Source organism: Montipora foliosa, chromosome 1 (genome assembly GCF_036669935.1).
Source record: "Montipora foliosa isolate CH-2021 chromosome 1, ASM3666993v2, whole genome shotgun sequence".
Classification (NCBI taxonomy): domain Eukaryota; kingdom Metazoa; phylum Cnidaria; class Anthozoa; order Scleractinia; family Acroporidae; genus Montipora; species Montipora foliosa.
This window is the reverse complement of record NC_090869.1, coordinates 48,987,417-48,998,106: the sequence shown is the minus strand read 5'-3', so window position 1 is coordinate 48,998,106 and position 10,690 is coordinate 48,987,417. Positions and strand designations below refer to the sequence as shown.

At 41.2% G+C, this 10,690-nt stretch overlaps 1 long non-coding RNA gene across 2 annotated transcripts in view; it reads right to left on the bottom strand.

Moving 5' to 3' along the window:
* The window catches only part of LOC137978636 (uncharacterized), a 10,320-nt gene extending 186 nt beyond the window's left edge, over positions 1–10,134 (bottom strand). Inside the window, exons 1-4 of one of the 2 annotated variants that reach the window (XR_011118201.1) lie at positions 9,865–10,134; positions 9,633–9,788; positions 685–777; positions 1–409 (exon numbers count right to left, since the gene is read on the bottom strand). The exon at positions 1–409 is cut by the window's left edge and continues 186 nt beyond it. This is a non-coding gene — a long non-coding RNA (uncharacterized lncRNA). Of the gene's footprint in view, positions 410–684; positions 778–9,632 lie in introns of both variants that reach the window. The other variant, XR_011118200.1, reaches the window with a different exon arrangement.
* Between the last annotated feature and the right edge of the window lie 556 nt (positions 10,135–10,690).

Here is a 10,690-nt window from a genome sequence, read left to right as displayed (position 1 = left end):
GAAAGAAGCCAATTTGCAGCGATGATTGCACCATAAACCCTCCTTCTGACAACGCGATGTTTCAATGGACGAAAAGTCGCAAGCGTCCTTTCTATGGAAATCGCAGCGAGGTTAGTCAGGGAAGCGATAGGAAACGTATTCCACGACCAAAAGAGAACCCCAAAATGCACCTTCCGAAAGTTACATAGTCGTCCTAATCCAAGGAAGGCATAACTAACACGTCTGCAACTGCCAGATTAAGTATCAAGTACATCCTACGCTTACGAAAAGAATGGTTTTTTACAAAAACAAGAATGGTGAGAAAATTGAGTGCTAATATTCCAGCTATTTCAGCTCCATACAAAACAGGCAGCGTGATACAGAGAGAAGAACGAAGCGTCATGTTGAAATTTTCCCTCTTGCAATTGACCTGTCGAAGAAAAGCGGATATTATTATTTTAATAAACGCTTTGGGGACAGAAACTGCCTCCGTGACTTATATCAAACTTTAATAAGAGACTAGGGTCTTTTAGAATAGTTATTAATTTAGCAGAGGGTGGGTATCTTGGCTAAAAGAATAAGGACTACTTCATACCCAGTTTAAAATGTTGGTGGTAGAGATTGTTGCAAGGACAATCACAATACCGCCGTGGTGGAGCAACGCGGCGCGCATGGTGATTTAAACTTCTTATTAATAAACCTTACCGGAGCCGTAGAATTATCCGTCTGTAAGTTATCTTTCGTTATTTGTGTTGGCCTTCGTTTCTAGCTGACACCAAGTTTGCTTGAAAGAAATCCCTATTCCAAACACGCAAACAAATTAATGTCCGTGATAGCGAAATGAAGACTGTTTACGACTAACACTAAATGGAAAGGTCACACTCAACTTAAAGAACCTAAAGACAACTCATAGTTTACTTTATTATTAAGACCCTTAATTTTGATATCGAGATGAGACAAGCTGGTCGGAAATTTTACGCTAAGCTTATCACAATTTTTTATTTGCTTTCGACCGCTGCGTCTCATTCCTTCGCTGCTAATCGAAAAACTTCACCTTGCCTTGTTCCTAGGTTAAGCATTTCAGTAGTTGTTTATTTTATTGTTTCTTTAATTCTGTAGGTGTGTTTAAGAACTCTTTTCTAGCTGACACCAATTTCCTTGAAGGAATCCCTCATGACTCGAAAAATGCAAACAAGCGTTAGTTTTTTCTTCATGAAAGCGGAAATGAAACACCCTTATTAATAAAACGATTAAAACTTACACTGAAAAAAAAAACCTTACGCTGACTTAGCTGTTTTCCTTGGACGAGCAATAAAGAACAAATGCTTCCATTTATTACGATATGCTCAACTGTAACCCTCACAGACAAGACGTTTGCGTGGGATATGGCAGGTGCTACAATAATTTAAGCACCAACCAACACCTTTCAGTGCCAGTAATTTGTAATGTGAATAAGAAAGAGTTTTATGTTACTGCGAATGATGCACAGTTCAATTAAGCTGGTGATTTTAATGTCATGTAGTTTAAAAACTGTTTAACCGTATAATTATCCTACTTCTAATCCACATTAAAATCAACAATTTTAATTGAACTGTGCATCATTCTCGGTAATATAAAACTCTGTGTGGATGTGGGTTGGTGATTAAATTATTGTAGCACCTGCCATATCCCACGCAACTGAACTGAACTGAACTTGTTTGTGAGTGATGGAGTTGAGAATATCGTAATAAATGGAAGTAAAAAAGGTTACGTTTAAATTGTTTTATTAATAAGGGTGTTTCATTTCCGCTTTCACGAAGAAAAAACTAACGCTTGTTTGCATTTTTGAGTCATGAGGGACTCGTTCAAGGAAATTGGTGTCAGCTAGAAACGAGAGCCGACCCAAAAAACTTAAAGAGAGACTTATACGACATCACTTAAATGTAAGGTAAAAGTATCCGAAGATAACTCACAGTTTACTTTATTAAGATCCCTAATTTGTTAGCATAGTGCTTTACTGATGACGGTATTTTCATAAAACGCAAAAAAATTACTTTTTTTTTGCTCTGCCAGAAACGGGAAACTTAGGAAACGTTGCCACTAAAAATGTGGTTTTTAATACAAAGAGAAAGTCAAAGACACAACAGGTGCCTACGGAGCAATTGCGTGACCTAAAGAACAAAGGAGACTAATGTAACGCATGCGCATTCGGAATCTGAAAGTCAATGTAATTTGTTGGAACGAGGGGAAACGAGAAGTGGTGGTTATGGCGCCGGTTTGCACTTTCATTCATTCAAGCTATTTGCCTGCTTTTACGGAAACGCTCCCGTTCAAAGAAAGATCGCTTTGTTTTACGACTACCATTATCACTGCTGATACTTTGTGGCTGATATTTAATCTGCTTAAAAGAAATCATGCAGAGGGAACGACAATTTAAGAAACCTGAAACCACGGCGACAAGCGAGACGCACAGCTCGGAAAATTTGGCCTTCCTGCCTCTGTCCTGCGTTGTTATCAAAGTTTCTACTTATAAGTCATTAGCGTGACAATAAAGTACGTTGATATTTCGTGAAAATGTGTACTGTATTCCCTTTTATGTGAAAAAGTTTCTTAAAAACAGGAAGGGATATATATTTATGGTAAAGACGATTAACAACAAATGGTATCCGACTGAAAACCGATGGTGGATTTTACTTTTAAGGGATCTGATTCCAAAGAGCGCAGAACCAAATGCCTACTGAGAAGTGAGGAAGTAGCTTGAAAAAAAAAATTGGATAATTACTTTTTCCCTCACGAAACTTTTCGTCCTAGACGCGAGACCCGATGGCAAAAGGGAGAGAAAAGAGTCGCTGAAAAAAAAATTTCTTTAAAAACCTGAGACTTTTGTCGTGGGCTTTGCTCCACGAAATTCCTTTACCTGGTGGTTGCTCGTTTATTTATGAACCGGTTTGCAAAGAAAATGAACTACTTAAAGTGGCAAGGCTTGCGAGAAGGAACACGAAGTTTTGCCCTGTCACTTGACAAGGCGTATATATGTCGTCCAAACAGAGCCCAGAGTCTCCCTAAATTTGTTAATTGTGTAAGAAAAAAAATACGTCACTTGAATTCAGCCCTGAATAGAATACAAAATTGTTAGTAGTTTCATGTTTTTTTTTTTTCGCTTTGCTTTTATGTGGTGGGGTAAAATGCTCTTGGACTCACGCGGTCAAAAAATTGCACGCAGGAGCGAAAAAAAGTCGTTGTCATTAGGAGAGTTTTTAGCCTCAATGTTGCTTAAACGTTCGTGCTCCAGCAATCGCTTTCAGCCGATAAATGTTTAGTTACTGAGGAAATACCAGGGCACTAAATCTTGCAATAAAAAGTGGCAAGGCGCGCGAAAGCCAAGATCGAAAGTGGCCTTTGGCGACATCAAAATTGAATCCTAACAAGGCCTGTCTTCACAAGATGTTGTTGTTATCGTACGCCACCACAACCGCCAGTAAGAGTTATTGAGCAATTGCTGCGTGGAAACAACACTTTTCCTGAGTTAAAACATTTTTATTAAGTCTCTTAGTGACACAACACTGCTCTGGTGAAAAAATATAAGCTTAATTCGACATTGAAATCATTTACAAAGGTCGAGCCACTGATTTCCCTTAACATGCTTTTGTTAAGAGTGAATATGTACACAACTTTTGTCATTCTATTTAGGAAAATTTACCGGTAGGGTAAGTTATTTCTATTAAGTCATTTTCTCTATCCAAATTGTTTGTACTGTTTCAAAGGAAAAGTCTCAGAAATGTTCTAACTGGAAGCGTTAACCGTGAGAAAATGCTCCCCCTCCAAAAGAAGGCAGTTGTGAGTGTCGTCAAGTTAACTTACTCTGTGAAAGAACTATAACAATTATGCACTTTTACATGGTTACCCACGAATTACAATATTAAAGGTATTGTATACAAAGATTGTCATCTTATTTACAAGAATTATCCAATAAAGTAATAAGTTATTATTTAATAATTATACCCTTATGATTACCATGTAATTAAGAATATTATTTTGGTTTCATTAAATGAAAGAATGTGAAATTTCTAAGATAGCATATCAAATTTTGAGCCAGGCAAGAATTCACCTTTGGGCTCATAATTAGACGGAATTCCTCCCTACGTATCTGTCGAGATAAATCGAAAACAGATGTTCTTTAAGAGAATTCACTAACATCTGATAATGCTAAACGATGATTCAAAAACATACCACCAGCTCCTTCCACTGATTCATTGTCTATTACGATGCATTCTACTTGGATTGAATCGACGCCTTCGAGATCGAGGATTTCGCTTAACCTCGTTGTAATATTTTCTACAGATAGCACTCTCTTCCCGACAAGGACTTGTAATGGGACATTTCGTGCTTGATATATAGCTTAGGATTAGGTTGAAAACACGCGTTTTGTAGAACTGATCGATGTCGGTGCTCAGTAATTGTGTGTTCTCTGCCACCGGATTAAAACTGTTTAAACTACTTTAGCAACCATCTGAACCCTTTTTAGTGAGACGTTTATTTGATTGGTGCATGGCAGCGGTGGGATTTCAATGAGCAGAAATGAGTGACGACGAGCATAAAATGCCCGAAGGTGCCGAAGGCGGTCTTCCTGCAAAACTAGCGCCAAAAGAACAACCGAAGAAACTACCGAAGAAGAGTGAGTCACCAGAGGAGAGCTCTGAAATTCAACAGCTGGTGAATACCTTATCTCAGGCTTTGAAGCAGAGTAAGGCGGTGTCTACGGAAACGGAATTTAAGAGGAACGTACGAGCACCGCGTGTCTATTCGGCGGGTCAAAATGTCAAAACGTAGCTCTCCCAGTTTCTTCAGTATGCGAATCTGGTACATATCAAACCATCATATCGTGGAGCGTATTTGCTGACCCTGCTTGAGCTACCGGCCTAAAAAGCAGTTGAGCTTTTGAAACTTTAAAAATCGCTAACCTTTGCAGAATTGCAAAGCTGGTCGAAAGATATGATTCGGGCAAGACAAGGGAAGATTATAAATTGCAGTTGTGCCAGGTGTCAAAGGCCGAATGATCATGAGGATTTCGAAGGATTTGCCATAATGTAATGGAATTGGTGGAAAATGCCTACCCAGAGGTGGTTTATTCGTTCAAGGGGGAGCTGGCAAGAGATCAATTTATTCAAGGAGTGACACTCAGTGATGATTTGCGGGAAACAGTATTCATGAGTCAACCAGAGTCACTTGTGGAGGCTTTTGGTGTTGTTCGTCGATTAGAAAGAGCCCGTAAAGCTTGTCAGGCTGTGCCGTCGGCTGAGAAGAAAAAGTCTGTGAGGGTGGTGAGTGGCTCAGCGGAGTGTGAGAACGTTTCATCTCAGATTCGTTAGCTCAAGGAACTCGTGCTTGGTATGAATGAAAAGATTCGTGAGCTGGAACGAAAAGCTGAAACGACTTTGACCTTGCGGCGCCGGAATGAGGTGGTATGTTTTGCTTGCCGCGAACCTGGCCATTTCGCTCAAAATTGTCCACACAAAGAAGGGGGAAACAGAGCTCGGGGCCTGCCGAGGGCCAGGCAGTCCTCGTGAGACCTGGAGTAGTGGCCCAAGAATCAGTGGTCTCCAATGAGGTAAACAACCCGGCGTGTGACAAGGTGTTGTCAGCAACATCCGGTATCTATGTTAAAGGTATTGTAAATCATAGTGTGACTTGTATATTACTAGACACTGGTGCAACTGTTAGTGTTTTGAGTGAGGAAACATGGAGGAAAAGTGGGCTTGTTACGAAAATCGAGCTCGTCACCGGGACTTTGACTACAGCAATTGGAAATGACAGTTCTAGGTGAAACAAACCTTAGATTTCGTCTAGGAAACATTGATTGTTTTTGGCCGGTTATGATTGCACTGATTTTTTCCAACACTTTCAATGTCAAATTCACTATGCTTCAGAACACTGAAATTCCAATCAGGTACTGCGAGGTCACACCTTGTATTTGTCGAATTTTTCTGTGTGATGATATTAAAGTGGAACCTGGAACTGAGCAAGTAATAGAGGCCAAATTGGAGAACGGATTTGAACATAATACTGGTACTCCTGGGATTTTAGAGGAGTCAGGAGAACGGAGAAGCAAATCGGAAATCACTACAGCTCATTCGTTAGTTATCCCCAGGAATGGATTGACTCAAGTTCGAGTTGCTAACTTCTCAGGTAGGCCAATCAGACTACGGGCAGATCTTCCTGTTGCTGGATATCAACTTCTTAGTAGTGGGGATGGCCGTGTTGTTCCAATGGAACCAGATTCGGATTCAGCAAGCGCCTCTCGCCCATCTTGTTCAGTTATTGACAGACCAGGGCCGGGCTTAAAGGGGAGCAGTCAAAAAAGGATGGAAAGTGGAGGTCAGAGTTGCAAAGTAACCTGAAAGGGCTTTCGGAAGACCAAACGGAGCAGTTCTTGTCTCTGGTGACGGAATATGAGAACATCTTTTCGAAGGACAGTTCTGATTTAGGAAAGTCTGGTCTCTTAGAACATGCTAGAGCGGACGCTTTGTTTACGAACTGACCATCACTCTTTACGATGGTTGACGTCCTTTAAAGACCCCAAGGACAAGTAGCCGGCTGGCTTGAGCCCCTCCAAGAATATGATTTTGAGATCCAACATCGGCCTTGAAAGCAACACAGCAATGCAGACAGTTTGTCTCGACGGCATAGGCGAAATCATGGAGACTGTCCCTCATGTGTTCCACTTACAACACCACAGATAGCAACAGTCACCAGCAGAATGTCAAGTGTTTAACACCAGAGCGATGAAGAGGACCTGTGGTCACCCAAGAATGTGGCTCGAGCTCAAGCTCAGGATCCAGATATAGGTCCACTTGTTGATCGGGTATTGCGGGAGTGAAAGAAACCGACTGTTGAGGAGCTCCAGCCCTTGAGTAGAGAAACAAGGGAAATATGGGCAGAGTGGGAATTGTTGGAGCTACGAGGAGGAGTACTTTACCTGCGGTCCGCCGAGGGAACTACCCCAGCTAAGAGCAGAATGGTCTTACGTCAGGGGCTTATTAAAGACGCGCTCTCTGAAGTTCACGATGGTCCAGCAGGTGCCCACTTAGGAAGTATGAAAACCTTGAGGAAGATGAAAAACAGGTTCTGGAGACCAGAGTTGACAAAAGCAGTGTATCGGTACTGTAGCAGTTGTCTGACATGTGCTAAGTGCAAGTCTATACCTAAGCCAGAGGCACCTCTACATCCAATACCAACGGGGAACCCTATGAAGAGAGTCCATATTGACATTTTTGCTCCCATGCTACGGTCTCGAAGCGGAAAGCGTTACATTATGACTGTGCAGTGCAGTTTTTCAAAGTGGGCTGAGGCGTTTTCAATTCCCAATCAACGTGCCACTACTTGTGCAAGGGTGTTGGTGAAAACCTGGGTGTGTCGATATGGTGTGCCAGACAGCATACACAGTGATCAGGGAAGAAACTTCGAGTCCCAGTTGTTTGAGGAAATGGGCCATTTGCTGGAGATCAACAAAACGCGGTCAACTGCGTACCACCTAGAGGGCAATGGACAGATTGAGAACCTGCACAAAACCTTAAAGAGCATGCTGAAGGCCAGAGTTGAAGATGATCTACAGAGTTGGGATGAACACCTAGATCACTGTATGATGGCTTTTAGAAGTAGTGTCCACTCCTCCACTGGACGTACACCTTTTGAACTAATGTTTGGAAGGGAAATGCGGATACCCCTGGATGTAATGATGGGCAGGGCCGAAGTCGATGAAAGGAACTACTACGGAGTTTGCAAGTGATCTTCAGAGTGGTTTAGAAACTGCGTACCGTGACGTGAGGGAAAGTCTGCAAGCAGCTCAGCGTCGGCAGAAAGATTGCTATCACAACCGCGTAAAACATATGGTGTTTCAGACTGGTGATTTAGGAAAACGTCAAAGGAAAAGACAAATTTTGATATCCCTTGAGTTTGTCATGGCCGTCTAAGGAGTGAACCCAGTTTGATCCCCTTGTAGTAAAATTCCCTTTCTTCCTTCTTTTCTTCGCCGCGCTAATACCGTCGCGTGCTTAGAGGCCTTCCGTATCCAACTCAGTCACGGCATTGTACACTTGGTCTCTGGTTACATGGAGGCCATACTCTTACCGAATTTTCCTGTGCGTAGCTCGGTAACCTAAACGTTTACCAAGGCCTTGCAGTTCATTTTCCACGGCTGTCTTAAGGTCTTCGACTTCAACATTCTGATAGTTATAGAAAATATCGAAATGACGAAGTCGTCTGTCAAGAGTTCTCATGCTCCAACGAAACTGTGGAAAAGTACGTTCAAGAACGTCTAGCACCTCGATCCGTTGCAGACCTTGTAGGACAAGTTGGGTCATGGCTTCTTTTAATTTCCCATCATCTTTCCAGTAAGCATCTCTAGAGTCTGCCATTTTTTCTTTACCAAACGTGCGCATCGCGCATGGGTTTATGTAAGTAATTGGTTGAGGAGCCTGGGCGCGGGTGGCAGTGGCAGCTCTCGGCCAGGCGGAAAAAGCAAATTTACTTTTAAATTCTACTTATCAATTTTTCCATGGCCAATCGCTGCCAATAACTTTCTTTTGCATTGCCTTTTCAAAAGATATTCAATATCAATTGACTTCCATTTTAACCTCGATTATGTTTTGAACTTTATTTTAAAAATGTATCCAGAATGATCTTGAACTGGAACTTGTTTTTGATTTGAACTGTTTTAATCTCATTTTTACTTAATTACAATTTTATTCTCATGTTGTTTTTCGTTCCTTTTGCTGATAAAAGAGAAAACTCCCTTGGAAACTAAATGGCAGTCTTCGGCCACCATACTAGAGAGCTTTAGATTTTAGGACGAGAACGACTACGAGTACGAGATATTCTCAATGAACAACAGTGAGCGCGCACTAACCAGTATCATTTTGGCGGGAAAAACGTGATGCCGTTGTCATTTTAGTGCGAGGTTTTCCAAGAATGTCCTCGTATCAAAACAAGTCAACAACACGGTAGCAGTTTTTTGCATTTTTCGATCAGCAAGTTACCAGCAATAAAAATAACTGAGGAACCTACACTTCTAACAAAGTTATGAATCTTCTCAGAATGTTAGCTAAAACCGGGCAGTCAAATCTCGCACTCGTTCTCGTCCTCGTCCTAAAATCTAAAGGTCCCTAGTACTCTTATCGACAACGACATTCCTCATCACAGTGGTCAAAAGTTGTTGTGGACTCACGAGGCGCACGAAAAGAAGGTTTTGTCGTGCAGGAAGGCAAGCCAAACGTCTATCAATGGGAAACAGGTCGAGACATGTTTGTTGATCGATCAGCCGTTGTCATGTTTATGTCACGTATCGATCTCAAGTCAAACTGTGTGGACATGTGCAGGTATCTTATTTTGTTCTTTGATTTTAGAGTCGCAAGCTTGTACAGCGAGTAGACAGGTATTATTTGTTTATTTATATTTCAACAACTTCGTGTTAATTGTCGTTGTTACATTTTTACAATTACACACGGGTTAACACAAATCGTGAAGGGGATGTGTGTAATGTGTAATCACAGGCGCCCCAAGCTGAGTGGGAGAGAAAGCCCGGCGTGGCGAACAAAAACACAAGGATTTGTATGGGAATCCCAATAAAACGCTTAAGAAGATAACTGTTGAAAAAATGTTCAATTAAAAACCCAAACCTTATTGCCATTGTGGGTAGCTTCCTTCCTGTGTGGTTATTTCCCAGATCCGACGCGATTTGAGCCATTTTTCAATTTCTCGGTTGTCAACGGTATAATAAAATCCCAAGGCTGGAGAGTAAATTCTCAGGAGCCACCAACTTGAGTCAAATATTCCTGAATAAAATGTTCCCACGGTCACAATTCTACATCAGAATCAATTGACAAAGATTGAACTTTCATTTCAACCCACCATCAACGCAATAGCAGTCCTGAGAGCGACCTCAGGCGGTAATATTGCAAGAAGACAGCTTTCGAAAGATGCGCTTTATCACAAAAGTGGCCACGGCCTCGACCGTTGATAACAAAATGATCTTTACCGGGGTGCCATTCTCTACAGTCGACAAGCCTTTCATCAAACCCGCTTCAAAACCAGTTGCCAAAGCATCGGGGGGGAACTGCTAGACTGATTGTTTAAATTTTGAAAACACATGATCAAACTGGGGATGAAAAGGCTGCCAAATCAAATCAAGTCTAGCGGTTCTTATGATTAAGCGCACGGAACGAGCGCGACTATTCGACAGTTTTCAACCTGTGCAAATATTTCAGATCTTTGCTCACGTACCCGTGAATATGCACGCATTAAGCACATTGAAGAAAAGAAATGAGGGAACGAGTTTTTTTCATACTCTAAACGTGTTTAAAAAAGGTGAAGATCATTTAAATGAAAAGAAGGGAGAAAAATATTCCACTATATGCAGTGCTTAAAACACTTAGAAACGCTACTATTTTACGCAACCATTAAGAAATTCACTGCCACCTACGAAATCGTTTAAAATCTCTCAATTTAAACCAAACTTTGTCAAGGCGGTTTTGTAACTGACTAAACGTAGTTAGCAAATTGTGTGTAATCATTGGGTTTTTTCTGTTTATTCAAGTTATAACATTTGATTTTTTTTAGTGTTTTTCAAATTCTTGATTCTCCTTTTATTCTTTTGCTAACCAAAATGTACAAAGAACTTGACACAAGAGATGAAAAAGATATAGAACGATACACTGACATAAAAACTGGCGAGGAA